Below are 7,213 nucleotides of genomic sequence, written 5' to 3'. Positions count from 1 at the left end.
ATGTGTTTTGGAAAAAGGTAGACATGTTGGGAAAAAATGAGAAAATAAAAAATCAAAAGGGAAAATATTTTTAAAGAAAACTTGTGAAGAAAAACAAAACAGAAACCTGAAGAAAATCAAAGGAACTGGTGGTGAAACACAAAAATGGAAAAGCAAGGAAAACCTTAGGAATCTAGTGAAGAAACGCAGAAAACAGACCAAAATTGAAAAAAGAAGAATAATTGAATAGAAAATGAAAGGTGTACATCCATTACAAGTCCATTGGCTACGCGCTGTTCGTGAACCAGAGTTAGATAAAAAAAAGGCGAGATATAGTTCTGGCGCTCATTTGACCGAAACCACTAATTAAAAAATACTCTTTACAAATGTCATTTCCACTTTCTCATATTACGAAAAATGACGCATTGCATGCGCGTCACTTGTCACAACATGTAAAACCTACCGCCAAGTGACGTGCCCCAAATCCATAAAAAATGACCCTTGCGAAGGCTTTCCGAGAAGTACTTCTTAATTAGTTGCTCTCAACGCTGCGGGCATGAAATAGGATTAGCCGTCGCCACAACAATTATGTCGCGGGAGTGGGAAACGCACAAAGAGAATGCTGATGTACATCAGGCCCAAATGTAAGGAGAAGGAAGGTGCCCCATGAGAATGTGGTACGGGCTTTCGGCCCAACCCTTTTCTACACTAGGACTAGACTGATCGCCCTCCTCCTGAAGTCTAAACCCTCACTCCCCTTCACCACTGCTCCGGCAGCCGTCGTTCAGCCTTGCCCCTCTCGCCGAACCAAGGAGTACCGGGCGCGGCGGCGGCGGCTGCCGCCCGCAGGGCCAGCATGGCGTTTCTCTTCAACAAATTCCAGGAGGTACGCTTCCCTTCCCTACGCATCTCGCAACCATCTCCGGATCTCGATCTGCTTGGCCCCCGTTGTGCGCGAGAGAACCAACATCGATTAGCCTCAGACACAGGAAATGGTTCTAAAATTCTTTTACGAGGATTTGAGTGAATTCAGGTGTATGTGGGAGGGAGATGATGGTGTGTGTTGAAACACCCTGGAAGTCTTACTGTATAAATGTGCTTATGGCTTGCCTCAATGCTCTAAATCGTGCTTGATTTTCTGTCTAGGTTAGATGTTTTTATTTTGCTATTACATTTTCTATACGACTTCTCTGTTTCTTATGTAATGCCAATTCGAATGAGCAGACAATTGGTACTCTGGGCAGCATTATGGCTTTGTCAGCTGTTCCTGTAATCAATTTACCGGTTCATTTCAGGCAATCAAAACACTTGCTAAGAGTCCAAGCTTTGCTCGAGACCCACGGCATCTTCAGTTTGACGCTGACGTGAATCGTTTATTTCTCTATACCAGGTATATGGATATCTGAACAAATTGCTATGTTCCTGTTCATTTGTTTTTCGCAGATGATGACGCTGTAGTTCTGCTATATGCAAAATTGCAAATATCTAGCATTTTTGGTCTTCATAGGCAATAGAGAATTGAGATCAACATTTGGAATTTAGTTTACTCTACAGGTCTATTAAGGTTGTTATTGGATTCTCACAGTTTAGATGCTACAAGATATTGATCTTATTATTATCCCTGTGATTAGATATTTTGCATATTTTACCGTCGACTGAAGGATCAAGCCTCTAAACCATGTGTTAACATGGTAGTTCTGCTACATGCAAAAATTTAGAACTTAGTTTACTCTACAAGTCTATTATGGTTGTTATTGGATTCTCATAGTTTAGATGTTACAAGGGATTGACCATATTATTATGATATTATCCTTTTGATTATATATTTTGCATATTTTAGTTTTAAAATATTCTGTTACCGCCGATTGGAGGATCAAGCCTCTAAACCATGTGTTTGGTTATTTCTAGTTTCTTTGGAAATGCATACCAAATTTGCTTGCAACACTCGGTATGAAACTATGAATATGATCAGATTGCTACAAGGTCCATTAAAATTGCAAATATCTAGTAGCATTTTTTGTCTTTATATGCAATAGAGAATTGAGATCAACATTTGGAACTTAGTTTACTCTACAGGTCTATTAAGGTCTTTATTGGATTATCATAGTTTAGATGTTACAAGGTATTGATATTATTATTATCCCTGTGATTAGATATTTTGCATATTTTACCACCAACTGAAGGATCAAGCCTTGAAACCATGTGTTTAGTTATTTCTAGTTTCTTTGGAAATGCATTACCAAGTTTTCTTGCAACACTCGGTATGAATATGATTAGATTCCTAAGTTCTTGATTCTTTTCCATGTGCAACTTAGCTATAATCGTTTGGGAAAGCATTCTGAAGAAAAGGACGCCGAGGAGATTATTGAATTGGCTAGCAAAGCATCTGTTACTGACCAGCAGAAACAAGTGCAGCAAAATGTTCATTATCAACTTAAGCATATATGCAAATCAATGGATAGCATTCTTCGTCCTGATACAAAAGATCCATCACAATCTCCTTCTGATGCTTATAATAATTCTCGACGAAGTGGCTTGAGTTTGGCCGTTGGCACAGGAGTTGCAGCTGCAAACAAGCCAGGTAATATGTTTCAGCTAAGTGCATTGCATTGACACATTCACAGTTTTGCACCTGTATCATCCAAATTAGGCTCGTAAGCATATCTTGAGTAGCATGTCTTGCTGCACAATGCATACCTAATAAGTTATTTTAATTTCAGCGACCAAAGATACTTTAGAGCCTAAATATGATGATCAGCAAACATATACACGTGTTTCCATCTCAAATATCTACAATTATGGCTTAGGGTGTTATTAGTTCCAAAGACATTCATGGGCCCTTATGTGATAGGAATAACATTCCCTTTGTTATTTGCAATTTTCTGTGCACTTAACTTATGCCTCAATTTTGTTTACCATAATTTAACATGCTTAGCCAGTATCATACTTTCACGGTTTTTTTGAATTTCTGTGTTAAGCACACATAACTGTATGCACTGATCTTTTGCCGGTTGCTTCATATGCATCATGACCTATGAACTGTTCAACTATAGATGGCAAGCTAACTCCATATCCTGAAATGCTTCTTTTTGTACTGGTTACTGCAATCTCTTTCTTACATTCACATACAGGAATTATGCTGCTACTGTGTTCATAGAGATATAGTTACATACATCAAGTTCTTCATAGTTGTTTTATTCGATGAATCATATGAAGCTATCATCTGATGCATTTGCTCTGCAGTGCAGCTGTTCCTGCTACGCGACCTTTAACTCGAACTGAATTGTCAAACAAATTCAGGGATCAGTTTGGCTACACCCTTGACATCAAGCCGTCACTAATACCTCACAAAGATGCAGGGCAAGGTCTGTTCTTATCTGGAGAAGCTAATGTTGGTGCTGTCCTAGCCATCTACCCTGGAGTTATATACTCACCTGCGTATTATCGATATATCCCTGGATACCCAAGAATCGATGCGTGCAACAGTTATCTTATCACAAGATATGACGGAACAATAATCAACGCGAAACCATGGCATTTAGGTGGTGAAACAAGAGAAATATGGGATGGTTCAGATCCAGTGGATTACAATACAACGCCACCCATAAACCCAGAGAGCAACTCTGACCGGGCATGGAGGATGCTTAACAAGCCCCTGCAGAAGAGTGGCAGTGAAAACTTCGGGGATGTGCTTGAACGGCGAAATCCACTAGCCTTTGGTCATTTCGCGAACCATCCACCGGGAGGATCGACTCCTAATGTCATGATCTGCCCATATGATTTTCCACTGACAGAGAAGGACATGAGAGCATACATCCCGAACATTGCATTTGGTGGTGAAGAGCCGGTTACAATGAAGAGGTTTGGCTCCTTCTGGTTCAAGTCCAGAGTCACCGGTTCTGAGGACGCTTGTGCTAGTGAGTACGAGGTCCGTATGTGACGAAGAGCTCTTCCTGAACTACCGGTACAGCAGCTCAAAGGGGCGGCCAGAGTGGTATACCCCAGTGGATGAAGAAGAGGATAAGAGGAGATGGAGCTAGGTCTGAACAGACCCGCCTGTAATGTTTTGTTCAAATGTTCCTGTGGCTCTTTCTTTCATCAGTAACCGGATTTAAACAGGGCACTGGTGAACTCCAGAAGCCGATTCGGCTATTCTTTCTAGTATGTTTCAGTCTTCCACCGCATAGGTAGTGTCTCTGCTGAACTCTTCTCGCAGGTCTTTTGTGGCAATAAAAAGAACACCAGTTACGTCTCATTTTCTCTGAGGCAGTATCTGTATTATCCATCCCGTTGTTGTAAGGGGATATTTATGAGCTTATCACTCAATCTGTGTCAGTAGTCCGATACGTATTTGCTTTCGGAATATTAACAAGCTATGCCATATTGCTAGCGAACTGCTTCTCGTCTAAATAAATACTACCTCTGTAACTTAATATAAGACGTTTTTTTTACACCTTGTGTCAAAAACGTCTTACATTCTTGAGAGTTCCAATTGGTTGAGTAATCTTGTGATGTCCTGCCATGGAGTAGGTCCAATATATTGAGTGCTCCACGTTTCACGTTTGTCTGAAACTGAGGTGGCTGGTGTTGTGGCCATGCATACATCTGAAGCATTGGAGATGGGCGACTAACAAACAGCCTACGCCCAAGCTGACAGTAGCAGTATCTATAGCAGCGTGTGGACAGACTGTATCGTACTGGATGGCGATATCTTCCGTGCAGTTGGCTTCACTGAAGATCACGCGAGCTGACTGCTGACTGCTGACCAAAGGCCGTCTCTTCTCTTCTCTTGCTCATCTCATCCCTAGAAGACACTGCTGTACGTGCTGCGCCGTATGGGTAGCATGTGTTGTCGTCCTTGGAACACGCATGCCTGGGTAAGTTATCTTGCGGACCTTCTTTGGTAAGATCATATTCTTTGGTAAGATCATAAGAAATCCATGCTATCCCCGGTCAAATCGTCGTCGCTCCGCAAATCCTGAACATTTTTGCGGCTGAATGCTGTATTCTAAGATCTCTCACCATGTGCTCTTCTTGCTCGGAGCTGGGAGAAACCCGCTGAATACTCAACTGATATTTGATGCCGACGAAGCATCCAACAAGGCAGGCGTATAACAGGCAGAGTGGCTATCTTGTCAGTCGAGATGCCAACTCATTTGGGAATGGAACGGATCACGGTATTATTGCGGGAACAAGCAGGCTTTGCTGTCAGCTTGTCACTACGTGCATGTTCGTGTCATGAAAATTAGTGAGCGGATAATGAGACACGTTATACGGTGGGTGGAGTGGACGGACGGTGTTTCCTTTTTGGGAGAAAGCTCCTCTTTCTGTTGATCAATAGTTTAGAAACAAAATTGACGAATAACTACTACTAACATGATATTTTTTCGGCAGAAAAAAAAATGATTTATTTTGCATGATAGCATGGAGCTTTCACGTCATTGCACTGAGAACGAAACGGTTACACAACTCTGTACAAGCACGGCGGGCGCAACCCACCTGATTACAGAATTACAACTCACACGCTGGTCTATGCAAGACGAGTTGTTGTCTTCTCTTCTTCTCATCCCCCATAATGAAAGCGAACCCACCAGTTATCTAATAAGTACTAGTAGGCATTATTGTCTCTCTTCACTCTTTTCTTCCATGTCCTTATAATTGAGTGGAGTATTTGACATCACCCCATCGCATACGTTTGTTTTTTCACCCTTGAAAACCGAAGAATGGTAGTACTACTATATCTTGTCACAGATTTACTGATGTTTCAAGCCATTACATCATCGAGGAATCGAGGATGATCCAACAGGAACATGGAATTCTGCAGTCCCGATCCTTTTGAATGGAAGAGTGTTTCTAGTGCCTGAAACATCTGGCCAGTCCATATCAGTCGCGGAGATTAAAACCCGTAGCGATGCGATGACCAAACCGGAATTTGCTTCGACGCCCGTCCATATCCGGCGACGGCACTGTACCGCTTTTCTTCTCGACAGGCTTGTTATGTAGCCCTTGTAAAGACGGCACCTTCCCCTTCTTCAACGGGTCGTATGTATCCATCACCTTCGTGTACTCCTACTTGTGTCGCATGGAGAAGAGAAGAGAAACAGTACACTGCTGTATTCCACTATATGTTTGTTTCGGTGGCGGTGGTCAAACAGGTACTCCATCATTGGATCGATGGTGACCCTGGCTGGCCTGAGGGGATTAGTTATTTGTGTTCGTGCTTCCAGTGCAGACAAAACGATGGGTTACAGTAATGGCTGGGTCCAAGCTTAGGCTGGTAACGGGCCAAAGGCCGGACAAGTTCTCCGGCCGGCAGACGGCAGTGCTCGCTCCGGCCGGCGGAAGCGTCATCCTGATGTGGAAAAAAGGTCCACAAATTAACTACGCTGTTTTGTGCTGCTGTTCAGCGATATAGTGCGCATGCTAAATCCATCGTCCAGACGGCCAACTTCTATATCTAAATAGCTACTCTCTTCCATAATATAAGAACGTTTTTTATACTATATTAATGTTTAAAAACACTTTTATAACATATTTTTCTTAACATGAATGGAAAAATGCCGACCTTAACATGCACCCATGCATAAGTAAAAACTACCTGAACATGCAAACATGCATGATGATTTCCATTTTATTCATATTTAATAAATATTTGTAATTATAAAGTAATTTCACACAATAAATCATTTGTATTTTCAATTTTAGTTTCATATTATTCCCAATATACATGTTTCATACAACTAAATATTACAAAATATTTCCGCAGCAACGTGTGGGGTTTCATCCAATATTAAAGAAGTTCATCACGCCACTTGAAGCTACGCGGCCTACCTCTTGTGAGTTGTGAGCCTGTGATACATGGGGAAAGATATTCGAGTCATGAAGCAAAGTTGTCCGGACATTTGTGGGCGTTCTGAGGGTCCGTGTTGGAGATTCCGTGGCATTGCATATTTACATTATCATCCAAAGATCTTTCCCCGTGTACGTACACGTCTCCCTGACCGGAGCAATTTCAGCCACCCTACTTTTACGTCGCTAAGCAGCTCAGCCGGCAACTGCAGTCCCCGGCTCCGCCGCCAGGTACGTGTCGTATTGCGTCAATGTCAATGCAGCACCGCTCCATTTCGCCGACTCGGCATCGCCGCAGCTCGTTCGGTCACGGACGCCGGGCGTGGATCAACTTGGTGTCCGCTTTATGTTTGCAGGCATATCTCAATTAGGCGAGCCGTCATAT

General features: G+C 42.4%; 1 pseudogene across 1 annotated transcript; it reads left to right on the top strand.

Annotated features, from left to right (window-relative positions):
* The first annotated feature begins 665 nt into the window (after nucleotides 1-665).
* LOC123127686 (uncharacterized) lies at nucleotides 666-4,430 on the top strand (annotated as a pseudogene). Its single transcript, XR_006462742.1, has 4 exons — nucleotides 666-865; nucleotides 1,275-1,369; nucleotides 2,295-2,560; nucleotides 3,228-4,430. The product of XR_006462742.1 is annotated as an uncharacterized protein (transcript).
* Nucleotides 4,431-7,213: the final 2,783 nt, after the last annotated feature.

Source organism: Triticum aestivum, chromosome 6A (assembly GCF_018294505.1).
Source record: "Triticum aestivum cultivar Chinese Spring chromosome 6A, IWGSC CS RefSeq v2.1, whole genome shotgun sequence".
Lineage (NCBI taxonomy): Eukaryota > Viridiplantae > Streptophyta > Magnoliopsida > Poales > Poaceae > Triticum > Triticum aestivum.
Note: the sequence above shows the minus strand (reverse complement) of the source record. Positions and strands in the feature narration are given on the sequence as shown.